The sequence below is a fragment of the Erythrolamprus reginae genome, chromosome 9 (assembly GCF_031021105.1).
Source record: "Erythrolamprus reginae isolate rEryReg1 chromosome 9, rEryReg1.hap1, whole genome shotgun sequence".
NCBI classification, from domain to species: Eukaryota; Metazoa; Chordata; class Lepidosauria; order Squamata; family Dipsadidae; genus Erythrolamprus; species Erythrolamprus reginae.
This window is the reverse complement of record NC_091958.1, coordinates 40,260,391-40,272,499: the sequence shown is the minus strand read 5'-3', so window position 1 is coordinate 40,272,499 and position 12,109 is coordinate 40,260,391. Positions and strand designations below refer to the sequence as shown.

General features: G+C 44.5%; 1 protein-coding gene and 1 long non-coding RNA gene across 2 annotated transcripts in view; one reads left to right on the top strand and one right to left on the bottom strand.

Moving 5' to 3' along the window:
• PRKCB (protein kinase C beta) overlaps positions 1–12,109 on the top strand; it is a 273,710-nt gene that overhangs the window by 23,258 nt on the left and 238,343 nt on the right. The gene's annotated exons all lie outside the window — the stretch shown is intronic.
• LOC139172108 (uncharacterized) overlaps positions 6,251–12,109 on the bottom strand; it is a 35,418-nt gene continuing 29,559 nt past the window's right edge. The window contains exons 2-3 of the long non-coding RNA XR_011559838.1: positions 9,265–9,320; positions 6,251–6,473 (exon numbers count right to left, since the gene is read on the bottom strand). This is a non-coding gene — a long non-coding RNA (uncharacterized lncRNA). The remainder of the gene's footprint in view (positions 6,474–9,264; positions 9,321–12,109) is intronic.

Genomic DNA, 12,109 nt, shown 5'->3' with positions numbered 1-12,109 from the left:
CCTGGCCCCCACCCTATTACAAACACCTGAGCCGGTAATTAGCCTCCTACCTGTTCAGCTCAATTGCTCTTAGAGATTAGCCCACTTTGCAAGCCCTAATTAATTGACACAAAAAGCCACTTATTTCACCTCTCCAGTGCGCGAGAGTCCTAACTCTCCAGGCCCCCCCCCGACCTCTGAGTGGTTTGCCTCTCTTCCTTCTTTTGCAATTACAAGACTTTTCTCCTTTGCTTGTCATGTCGGTTCCCCAGGAAGCTCTTAACAGAGTGGGAAGGACCTTGGAGGTCTTCCAGCCCAAGTCCCGACTCAAGCAGGAGACCCTATGAACATTTACATGAAACCACTGGGTGAGATCGCCCGATGACGTGGGGTGAGGTGCCAACAGTATGCTGACGGTGCTCAGCTGTACATTTCCACCCCATGCCAATTCAGTGAAGCAGGGGTAGGCTGCTAAGGTGGAACGGTGACGTGTGCTCGCCCCCGTGGCTCTGAGTGCCAGTGTGTATAATTTTAGAAGAGCTGTGCATGTGTGTTTGTGTGTCTACATACACATTATTATTGTTGTTGTTGTTGTTGTTATTATTATTATTATTATTATTAATTAGATTTGTATGCCGCCCCTCTCTGTTTATACAGTAGATAATGTATATTTTTGTGCGCCTGTGTGTAATATGTATGTACACATGTGGCATGTATACATAGAATTAAATAGTAGATTTTGGATGTTCAGTAATAGTCAATAGAGAGGGAAATTGTCTCTCTTTGAGGCGACCCTAACCCAAACCCTTGATATGAGTGACGTCAAGTTGGCCACCTTTAAGCCAGTCACATGACCTTTAAGCCACCACCTCTGGTCACATGATCGTCAAGCCATTCCCACCTGGTCACATGGCTGGCATGCCACACCCACAAAATAAGCCATGCCTACAGTGTGGTAGTAAAAAATTTTTTGCAGCCGTTCACTGGCTTTTCCCCTCCATCCTCTTGAGTTTGGAGTGACTGCAGTTACAGATTGCTGGACATTTTTTAAAGCGTAGAACAAATAATAATAATAATAATAATAATAATAAGCAATAATAATAATAAGCAATAATAATAAATAGCAATAATAATAAATAGCAATAATAATAATGATAATGATGATAATAATAATAATAATAATAATAATAATAATAATAATAATAATAATATAATTTATTGGATTTGTATGCCACCCCTCTCTGAGGACTCGTGGTGGGATGGTGTCCAACCTTCAAGCCCTCCTTCCCAAGGCCTGGCTTCCTTTGTGGTGCTACGCCCAGTGTAGCCTTTCCTTTTGAGCAGCCCCACCCCCTTCACATGGACTGCTGCCAAACCTCCTTGCTCTCATCCTAGACCTGGGCCTTATATTTCTCCTATCCAGATGAGAAACTGCAGGTTTCTCCCTACTCAATTCCCGCTCCAGCCTTCATTCTGAGCTGCTCTGGCACACAGCTGTCCCCTCCGTGGCTGAGGATGTAATCCATCTGCCTTTGGGCGACCTGCAGTTGTTTAAGTGCCCTCTGAGCCTCTCCTTCTGTTTCGTGCGCCGGCTCTTCTCTCCTTTCCTCCATGCCCTGAGAAAGACCCGCTGGAGACCTGTGGTGGGTTCTGAGATGGAAAATAGGAGTTACAACGTTCCTCCTTCTCATTGTCAGCTATTGCTGAATCACCAGGGACATCTCTCTTTCTCCCTCTCTCTCTCCCCCTCTCTCTCCCTCTCTCTCTCCCCCTCCCCCCTCTCTCTCCCTCTCTCTCTCTCCCTCCCTCTCTCTTTCTCTCTCCCTCCCTCTCTCTGCATGCTGAAAAAGGGGTTGGGTCTGTAAACTGCATAGAGAAAACCATGTGCCACAAGGGTCTGTTCTTGGTCCCATTCTTTTTAATATGTTTGTAAGTGACATAGGAGAAGGTTTGGTAGGGAAGGTTTGCCTATTTGCCGATGACTCTAAAGCAGTGTTTCCCAACCTTGGCAACTTGAAGATATCTGGACTTCAACTCCCAGAATTCCCCAGCCAGCCAGGTTGGGAAACACTGCTCTAAAGTGTGCAATAGGGTTGATATTCCTTGAGGCGTCTGTAATATGGCAAATGATTTAGCTTTACTAGATAAGTGGTCAAAGCAATGGAAACTGCAGTTTAATGTTTCCAAATGTAAAATAATGCACTTGGGAGAAAGGAATCCTCAATCTGAGTATTGTATTGGCAGCTCTGTGTTAGCAAAAACTTCAGAAGAGCTGCTTGACTAAAGCCATGTCTCTTTTCAAAACATCTTGCAATGTCCACAACAGAATTTTGGATATTTGAATGCATGGATGTAATGATATGTCAATATGTTAAAAGGTTAAATAAGGTTCAGGAGAGAAGTGTTTTTAATAGGTTTAGTGTTTAGATTGACTGCTGCGTGTGTATGTTTTTTAAAAGATATTATTTTATTATTTTATTATATTATTGATTTTATTATGTATTTTGATTGTATTTTAGTACTACTGTATTTATCCCACTTGTTTTTAATAGGAAGGTGAACCCAAGAACAAGGGGGCACAATCTGAGGTTAGTTGGGGGAAAGATCAGAAGCAACGTGAGAAAATATTTCAATGAAAGTGTAGTAGATGCTTGGAACAAACTTTCAGCAGATGTGGTTGGTAAATCCACAGTCACTGAATTTAAACATGCCTGGGATAAACATATATCCACCCTAACATAAAATGCAGGAAATAGTATAAGGGCAGAATAGATGGACCAGGAGGTCTTTTTTTGCTGTCAATCTTCTAGGTTTCTAGGTTTCTATGAACCCAACTTTTCCACTGCTAAGCGAGTCCCGCCCCATTGCGCAATCTCTTTTGCCATGGTTGTTAACTGAATCCCCGCAGCTCTTAGATGCACCCTGCACTTGGGAGGCGAATCCAGCTTCCCTCGTTGACTTTACTTGTCAGAAACCGACTGGGAAGGTCACAAATGGAGATCATGTGAGCCCGACATGCGGCAGCCTTCCTAAATAAGTGCTGGTTGCCAAGCAACCGGATTTTGACCATGTGACACGGGGATGCTGCAACAGTTGTAAGTTTGAGAACCAGTCATAAATCACTTTTTCTCAGAGCCTTTCTAATTTTGATCGGTTAGTAAATCAGGGATCCCCAAATTTGTCAGCTTTAAGACTTGAGGACTTCAGCTCCCAGAATTCCTCAGCCAGTATAGCTGGAGGATTCCTGTGGCTGAGGAATTCTGGGAGTTGAAGTCTACAAATCTTAAAATTGCCAAGTCTGGAGATCTTGGTTTAGAGGTATATACTGACCGTCAGTAAATAAAGATTTACTATATAAATAAAGATTAAAGTTTTTAAAATGAGATTGAACAGGATCTCAAATGAGATTGAACAGGATCTCTTACCAGGAAAGACTTCATAAACTCCATCTGTATAGTCTGGAGCAGTGTTTCCCAACCTTGGCAACTTGAAGATATCTGGACTTCAACTCCCAGAATTCCCCAGCCAGCATCAGGGGGGACATGATCGAAACATTTAAATAGGTTAAAGAGTTAAATAACATTCAGGGGCTAAATGTTTTTAATGGGGAAGTGAACACAAGAACAAGGGGGCACAATCTGAGGTTAGTTGGGAGAAAGATCAGAAGCAGCGTGAGAAAATATTATTTCACTGAAAGAGTAGTAGATGTTTGGAACAAACTTCCAGCAGACGTGGTTGGTAAATCCACAGCAACTGAATTGAAACATGCCTGGGATAAACATCCATCCATCCTAAGATAAAATACAGGAAATAGTATAAGGGCAGACTAGATGGACCATGAGGTCTTTTTCTGCCGTCAATATTCTGTGTTTCTATGTTTCTAGGATGGAATCTACATTTAGGTTTAGCACAATTGGTTTGTGATCAGCTAGTGGAAACCTTTGCAGCTGAGGTTTATTGAGATTCCTTGAAAGAACTGAAACACATCACAAGATGCAACATGGTTTTATGGTTTTGACTTAGCACGAAATATAAACCAATGATTTCTTGAGCAAAGAGTGTTTTAAAAGCCTGATTTAGCACTGCACATAAAAATGCTTGCTGCAGTAGCCAACGGCTGATTAAATTGAATTGTGCACCAACTACATTTCATCTATACGTGCTGTGTTCATTTCATATTGCTTTCTCGTCAACATAGATGGGAACGAGCCACAGGCCAGGATTTGTAAGCCAGTCACAAATTCTGGCTTAGGATTGGAAATGGCAGAAGCACACGTGGAGCAAAAATGGACCTCCACAGATGCTGGCTGTCAAACCCTGCAAAATGGAGAAGCTTAGAAAATAAGAACCAATTTGATTTGTGCGAAAGTCTTTCTAGCCCAGTGTTGGCAAACCTATGGGACAGATGCCACATCTGTTACCCTAGCTCAGCTCCAACGTGCATGTGTATGCCAACCAGCTGATTTTTGGCTTGCACAGAGACTCTGGGAGGATGTTTTGGGCTTCCAGAGAGCTTCCAGGGGGGTGGGGGAGGGTGTTTTTACCCTCCCCTGGCTCCAGGGAAACCCTTGGAGCCTGGGAGGGTCCACCAGTTGGGAAACATGACTTTTCCAGCCTTTAGAGGGCCTCCAGAGGATGGGGGAAGCTGTTTTCGCCCTCTGCAGGCATTGAGTTATGGATGTGGACATTCGTGCCTGCATTATAGTGCGCGCACACACTTTTCTGCAACCAAAGAAAAAAAGGTTTGCCATCCCTGGTATAAAAACTCCAATCTTGGTCTTTCCTTCCTTCCTTCCTTCCTTCCTTCCTTCCTTCCTTCCTTCCTTCCTTCCTTCCTTCCTTCCTTCCTTCCTTCCTTCCTTCCTTCCTTCCTTCCTCTTCCTTCCTTCCTTCCTCCCTCCCTCCCTTCCTTTCGAATGGCGCCAAAGCCAATTGAGTCCAGCATTCTGTGTCCCACAGTGGCCCACCAATTGTCCATGGGGATCTTGAGCAGAAAGAGAAGGCAAGATTCTCCCTTTCCCCTGACTCCCAACAAATGGTACTCAGGGGAATCCTGCCTACCTCAATAACCACCACTTGACATCCATGAATCTGTCTAATCCTGCCTTGAAGCTATCAAGGCTGACAGCTGCCACGACCTCTACTGGAAGTGAATTCCATAAACCAACGATCCTCTGGCTGAAGAAATATTTTCCTTTGATTTATCCTCGCTTTTTTATCTATGAGCTTTAGAGAGGGCCCCCTCGTCCTAGTATTGTGTGATAGAGAAAATAATTTTTCTCTATCCACCTTTTCTATCCCATGCATGATTTCATACACTTCGATCAAGTCACCCCTTAAAACGCCGTCTTTCAAGGCTGAAGAGACCGAGGCGTTGCAACCTGGTTTCATAAGGGAGGGGCTCCTTTTCCTTGATCATACTTGTTGCCCTTCCCTTCCTTCCTTCCTTCCTTCCTTCCTTCCTTCCTTCCTTCCTTCCTTCCTTCCTCTTCCTCCCTCCCTCCCTCCCTCCCTCCCTCCCTCCCTCCCTCCCTCTGACCCCTTGGACCTCCCACTCTTTTGAAACACCTGTATCTTTAGCAGAATAGCAGAGTGCAGCTATACCTACTGCTCCAGAGGCTGCCATGCGTCCCCACTGAATCTGTTGGTTTTCATGGTGCTCCAGATATCTTGCTTTAAACGTTTAAAGGCTTTTTTTAAAAAAAAAGAAAAGCTTTTAATGCTTTTAAAGCTTTCAACGTTTTAATAATTTGCTTGGGGAACTGCCCTTGTACACGTCTGCTTGGTATTCGTACTTCTTTTCCCAGAACATTTACCGAGTCCTGAGCAGAATTTGGTCATGAAGATTTGATCCACAGAGACTTAAGACAGAAACGCATTTTGTCACCTTGTGCACCAGTGGAATGAGGAGTGGTCCAGTGTGGGACTGGGCCCCCTTTGGGCCGCCCCCTTCTCTCCAGCTGGGTAGTTGCATGTAAGGCATTGCAGCTGAGACTTCAGGGTTTAGCTGTGTGCAAGACTTTAGAATAGAATGGAATAGAATAGAATAGAATAGAATAGAATTCTTTACTGGCCAAGTGTGATTGGACACACAAGGAATTTGTCTTGGTGCAGATGCTCTCAATGTACATAAAGAAAATATAGATTTGTCAAGAATCATGAGGTTGAACACTTAATGATTGTCATAAGCAATCAGGAAACAATCAATATTAATAAAAGGATATATATTAATTATAAATATTAAGGATACAAGCAACAAGTTACAGTCATGACTTCAACCCATGTGTTTATTCCACTCTTGAAATTCCTTCTAGGCTTTGCATTTAGATTCTTCTGGGCATGGCGACACAAAAGGGAATGAATTTGATGGTGCTACTGCTTCCCTTGTGCAAAGCCTCAAGCCCATCCACTTGAGTCCAGCCCCATTGGAACTATTCAAGTTCAGAATGTAGGTTCAAGAACTAGACCATTTTCTGATTCGTTGACTGCACTTCCTATAATAGAGAATAGAGAATAGAATTATATTGGCCAAGTGTGATTGGACACACAAGGAATTTGTCTTGGTGCAGATGCTCTCAGTGTACATAAAACACTGATGTAGGACACAATCTGAAGTTAGTTGGGGGAAAGATCAAAAGCAACATGAGAAAATATTATTTTACTGAAAGAGTAGTAGATCCTTGAACAAACTTCCAGCGGACGTGGTAGATAAATTCACAGGAACTGAATTTAAACATGCCTGGATAAACATATATCCATCCTAAGATAAAATACAGAAAATAGTATAAGGGCAGACTAGATGGACCAGGAGGTCTTTTTCTGCCGTCAGACTTCTATGTTTCTATAAAAGAAAATATAGATTTGTCAAGAATCATGAGGTTCAACACTTAATGATTGTCATAGGGGGTCAATAAACAATGAAGAAACAATCAATATTAATAAAAATATTAGAATACAAGCAACAGGTTACAGTCACACAGTGGAGGTGGAGGAATGAAGGGCTCTTCTGGTGAAGTATCTTTGGACATTTTCAAGGGTGTTAATGTCCGATATACGATATGGGTTCCAAACCGATTGATTGCTCCGAGGGGCTTTTCGGGCCTTCTGGAAACGTGTCTCCTGCCCAGCCCGTTTTCTCTGAAAGGACTTTGACTTTCAGTTCCGTCAGATAAAGTAGTAACCGCATCTGATTGACTGCAGAGCTTCCTGTCATTTGATGTGACTAATTTGGCACAAACCTGTGAACTGCCAGCTCCCCTGCCCTCCCTCGCCCAGGCTTCGAGTGGGAGCCTCTCCTTTTGTTCACTGATGTCTCTCTTCCTTTCTAGAGACATTTGACTCATTTCAAACAACTTGGCTCTCTGCTGAACAAGATTCCATTTTCTTCCTCGGGTCAAAAGCAGTGCTTGCAGAGGAGGAGGAGGAGGAGAGCAAATATTTTAATCCCACTCTGAACAGTTACATAAGCGTTCACCTTAAAACTGGAGGATTGCTTCTCCCACCCGGAGTGCTCACACGCCTCCTCCCTTCTCCACCTTCCCCGGGAGCAGGTGAATTTCAGGTGCCAGCAGCAAGGGAGAGAGAGGATTTCTGCTGCCAGGCATTGGCAAAGGGGCCTACCGGCTCGAGGGTTTGCTGGGCTGGGCTCCTGCAGGGCTGGCTTGGAGCGGCTGCCCCATTCTGGGAACAATTTGCCCCCCAGTAAAGGACAAGAGATGGGCTTCACCCCTCCCGTCCCCTGAAAGACAGTCAAAAAGCTGCCTTTTCAAAGGTTTCATTGCAAATTCCTTCCTTCCTTCCTTCCTTCCTTCCTTCCTTCCTTCCTTCCTTCCTTCCTTCTTTCCTTTCTTATCTATCTATCTATCTATCTATCTATCTATCTATCTATCTATCTATCTATCTAATCTATCTTTCTAATCTATCTTTCCATCCATCCATCCATCCATCTATGCATCCATGTATGTATGTATGTATGTATGTATCTATCTATCTATCTATCTATCTATCTATCTATCTATCTATCTATCTATCTATCTATCTATCTATCTATCTATCTATCTATCTATCTACTAGAATGGTGGAAGGTCTTAAGCATAAAACGTATCAGGAAAGACTTAATGAACTCAATCTGTGTAGTCTGGAGGACAGAAGGAAAAGGGGGGACATGATCGAAACATTTAAATATGTCAAAGTGTTAAATAAGGTCCAGGAGGGAAGTGTTTTTAATAGGAAAGTGAACACAAGAACAAGGGGACACAATCTGAAGTTAGTTGGGGGAAAGATCAGATGCAACGTGAGAAAATATTATTTTACTGAAAGAGTAGTAGATCCTTGGAACAAACTTCCAGCAGACGTGGTTGGTAAATCCACAGTCACTTCATGCCTGGGATAAACATAGATCCATCCTAAGAGAAAATACAAAAAATAGTATAAGGGCAGACTAGATGGATCATGAGGTCTTTTTCTGCCGTCAGTCTTCCATGTTGCTATGTTTGTTTGTTTGTTTGTTTGTTTGTTTCTTTCTTTCTTTCTTTCTTTTTTTCTTTCTTTCTTTCTGTCTCTCTGTCTCTCTTTCTCTATCTATCTATCTATCTGATCTATCTATCTATCTATCTATCTATCTATCTATCTATCTATCATTGTCTGCTTGCCTGCCTGCCTGCCTGCCAGCCTGCCTGCCTGCCTACCTACCAACCCATCCATTCACCCACTCACCCACCCACCCATCTGATCTCCGGGGGAGTTGATTCCAGAGGGTCGGGGCCACCACAGAGAAGACTCTTCCCCTGGGTCCCGCCAGATGGCATTGTTTTGTCAACGGGACCCGGAGAAGGCCAACTCTGTGGGACCTAATCGTCGCTGGGATTCGTGCGGCAGAAGGCAGTCCCGGAGGTATTCTATCTATCATGTGTGACACTCCGCAGCCCGTGTCGTTTTTATTCTTAGTTGTTCTTCCTCCCAGATCAAAACCTCGCCGAGTGTAAAAACGTATTGCTGGATGTCAAATATTGATGGAGTAGAATAGCTGATACATATTTTTTCCCCCTCGGCGGCATTTGCAAGAGGGAATGGCCTTTCGATCCTCCTGTGACAGGCGCTTGAATGGAGCGGGGTGGTGGTGGTGGTGGTGGTGGGAGGGGGCCGTGCTTCCATCATGCCACCCATCTGCCCCTGCCTTCACCCCGGCTCAACCTCAACATCTGCCGCCCTGTCTTGAGATCAGGGCTAGGAAAAAGGCTGCATTCGGATCCAGGAAAAGCCCAAAGGGAAAGGAAGAAATCTCACCCTTAGAAACAGCCAGGAAGCCACTGCTGGCTTAGAAATCAGGGTGTCCAGCAAACCTGCAAAACAGGGAAATCAGAGAAGTTTGGGAAATATCAGGAATTAATGAAAAAAATGGAAAAAATCAGGGGAACCCCCCCCCCCCAAACTGTATTAAAATGTTTAAAAGTCAGGGAAAAATCATTTTAAAAAATGGATCGCACTGCCTGCAGAGTCAAGCAAAAATGAGCATAACTGTGGCAACAACTGCTGCTTCCTCGGCTGCCGATGTTTCTCCACGGCTGAGCCGTTTGGTATGACGTCATGTACGGCCATGCCTTAATTCGATCGCAAGTTAAAGGGAAATGTCAAGAAAATGTCAGGGAATTTCCAAATGCTTTCTCCCTGGACACCCTGTAAGAAAGAAGCTGCTTTTGCCCAAGAGCTCCCATTTGGGCACAGGAGAGATAAAACATTTGAGATTTGAGCTTCGCTGCACATACCTCTCTGTTATACTGTCAAACAAGATGCTGGTGCAACCTAAGGACGTTATTTATTTACTGGTATTTATTCGATTTTTTAAAATGCTGCCCTTCTCCTTAGACTCAAACTGAGTTAAACTGAGTAGCAGAATTATTAGAGAAGCGGAGTGATCTCTCCCAAAGATTATGGCTTTTTAATGGTTTCCCTCTTTTTTTTTTTTAAATGATTTTTGTTATGGATTTGATTCTTTTGTTGATTTTTGTTGTGTTTTTAACTTTGTGCGCTGCTCATGTGTATGTAGCACATATAGATATATGAGAAGGGGAGCTTTATAAATTTAGGAAATAAATAAAGAAAACATTCGAAAGAATGAAGAGAGGTAATCTAAAAAGAGTCAGAAAGTCACAGCTGGAGAGGGGGGAGAGAGAGAGGGAGGGAAGGAGGGAGGGAGAGAAAGAGAGGGGGAGAGAGAGAGAGGAAGGGGGAAGGGAGAGAAAAAGAGGGGGAGGGAGAGGGGGGGAAGGGGGAGGGAGAGAAAGAGAGGGAGAGAGAAAGAGGAAAGAAGGGAAGAGGAGGGAGAGAAAGAGGGAGAGAGTGAGAGAGCAAGGAGACAGAGGGAAAGAGAGAGGGGGAGAGAGAGAGGAAGGAAGGGAAGGAGGGAGGGAGAGAAAGAGAGGGAGAGAGAGAGAGCAAGAGACAGTGAGAAAGAGAGAGGGGGAGAGAGAGAGAGGAGGGAAGGAGGGAGGGAGAGAAAGAGAGAGGGGGGGAGAGAGCGAAGGAGCAAGGGACAGAGTGAGAGAGGAGAGGAGAGGGGAGATGGGAAGGGAAGGAGGGAGGGAAGGAGGGAGGGAGAGAAAGAGAGGGGGGAGAGAGAGAGCAAGAGACAGAGAGAAAGAGAGAGGGGGAGAAGGGAGGGAAGGATGGAGGGAAAGAGAGGGGGAGAGAAGAGAGAGCAGAGACGAGAGAAAGAGAGAGGGGGAGAGAGAGAGGAAGGAGGAGGGAGAGCAAGAGAGGGAGAGAGAGCAAGAGACAGAGAAAAAGAGAGGGGGAGAGAGAGAGAGCAAGAGACAGAGAGAAAGAGAGAGGGGGAGAGAGAGAGGAAGGGAGGGAAGGAGGGAGCGGGAGAGAAAGAGGGGGGAAGAGAGAGCAAGAGACAGAGAGAAAGAGAGGGGGAGAGAGAGAGGAGAGGAGGAGGGGAAGGAGAGAGGGAGAGAAAGAGAAAGGGGAGAGAGAGGAAGAGAGAGAGAGAGAGAGAGAGAGAGAGAGGCAAGAGACAGAGAGAAGAGATGTTTTACAAGGCTCTTTTATATCTTGCTCATATTTTATCCTGGGACTGAATCTATTTAGCTCTTTCAAGAAAGGTGATATTTTTGACCGCGGGCATCTGTCCTATCACCATGTCCTCCTGGAAGGGACATTTTAAAAATAGCCCCTTGATACTCTTCTTCTTTTCATTCTCCTCTTTGACATCCTAACTGTGCATGAGCAAAATCAGGGTTTATCTTCAGGCAATTTCTGGGACTCTGAAGCAACACCTCCCTCCCATGACCAATTTGCTGCCTCAAAGGGACGTTTTAGAGAAGTCTCCCCAGTCTTGGGGTTATCACGGAAAACAAGTCAAAAGAGGGGACATAAAAGTGTCAGGCTGGGGAGATTCAGCTTCTGTTTTATAGGGGACAGGGTCCCCAGGTACCACGCCCCATCCAGTCGGTGGGAAAATAGCTTCTCAATGGGCCAGTCCCTGCTGCCCAGAAGGTTGGCGACTGCTGTTGTGGGAAGTCTTGACTATTGCAATACACTCTACATGGGGCTACCCTTGAAGAGTGTTCGGAGACTTCAGCTGGTGCAAAATGCAGTGGTGCATGCAATAACAGGTATACCTAAGTATTACTCCATCATTAAGCGAGCTGCATTGGTTGCCAGTCGGTCTCCGAACCCAATTCAAGGTGTTGGTTTTCACCTTTAAAGCCCTAAATGGCGTCTGGACCAGGCTATTTATGGACTGCCTTGTATCTCATACCTCAGTACAGCCAATAAGGGCCCACAGAGTCAGCCTTCTCCAGGTCCGGCAAGCAATGTGGGTTGGCAGGACCGCAGGGAAGAGCCTTCTATGTGGTGGCCCCAACCCTATGGAATCAACTGCCCCCAGAGATTCACACTATCTCCCCCCTACCGGTCTTCTGGAAAGCCGTTAAGACCTGGCTTTTCCAGCATGTCTGGAATTAGATTGACTGCTGTGTGTGTATGGTTCTTTTTAGAATATTATTTTATTATTTTATTATACTACTGATTTTATTATGTATTTTGATTGTATTTTAGTACTATTGTATTTATCCCACTTGTTTTTAATAGGAAAGTGAACCAAGAAAAAAAGGGGGGGGCCCAA